Here is a 709-nt window from a genome sequence, read left to right on the forward strand (position 1 = left end):
AAGTGATGAATCATATATGCAGGACCAATATGTAAGCAATTAAATCAATGGGAATGGCGGTATGGGAGCAAGTAAGTTACTGTGTGGGACTAAGACAGTAGAAGGAACATTATTAAAGAAGTAGCAGAACAACAGAGAGAAATGAAGAAATATGGCGGTGGCGTATGCGCTTTTTCAAACAGAAACATAAATAAAGGAATCATAATAAACAAGGAGATTATTGAGGGGTATAGTGACGGATAGACAAAGTGCAGTGCATAAACCAAATGAAGTTATTATGTTATCATCGGTAATAGGGGAAGTACACGAAAAGAAGGTATACAAATACGGACGAAGCGACATCACAACGAAGAAAATGATACATAAGGAGTAGCAGGATGTACCAATGACACCCTGTGTGTCCCTCAGTAATGGATATATGCTACTGCGGATTTAATAGTGGAAACTACAGTTGTTAATGTTATTGCGGATCCTTATTTCCAGTTGTGAAGAAGAAGAAGCCGCAAAAGAAGATGGAAGTGGTTGAGTAAGCTTAGCGTAATTTCAAAGTCTTTTTTCCGTCAAATATATTTATGATGCAGGAATTTTGGCCAGCAATACAGTAATTTTATTGGCAAGAAATTTTAACTGGAGTAATCTGAATGGTTTACAATGGAACGAAAAAACATGAAAAAGTATTGAAATAACACATGTATAAAGTGATAGAGAA

Source organism: Trypanosoma equiperdum (assembly GCF_001457755.1).
Source record: "Trypanosoma equiperdum strain OVI genome assembly, contig: ctg_1638, whole genome shotgun sequence".
Classification (NCBI taxonomy): Eukaryota; Euglenozoa; class Kinetoplastea; order Trypanosomatida; family Trypanosomatidae; genus Trypanosoma; species Trypanosoma equiperdum.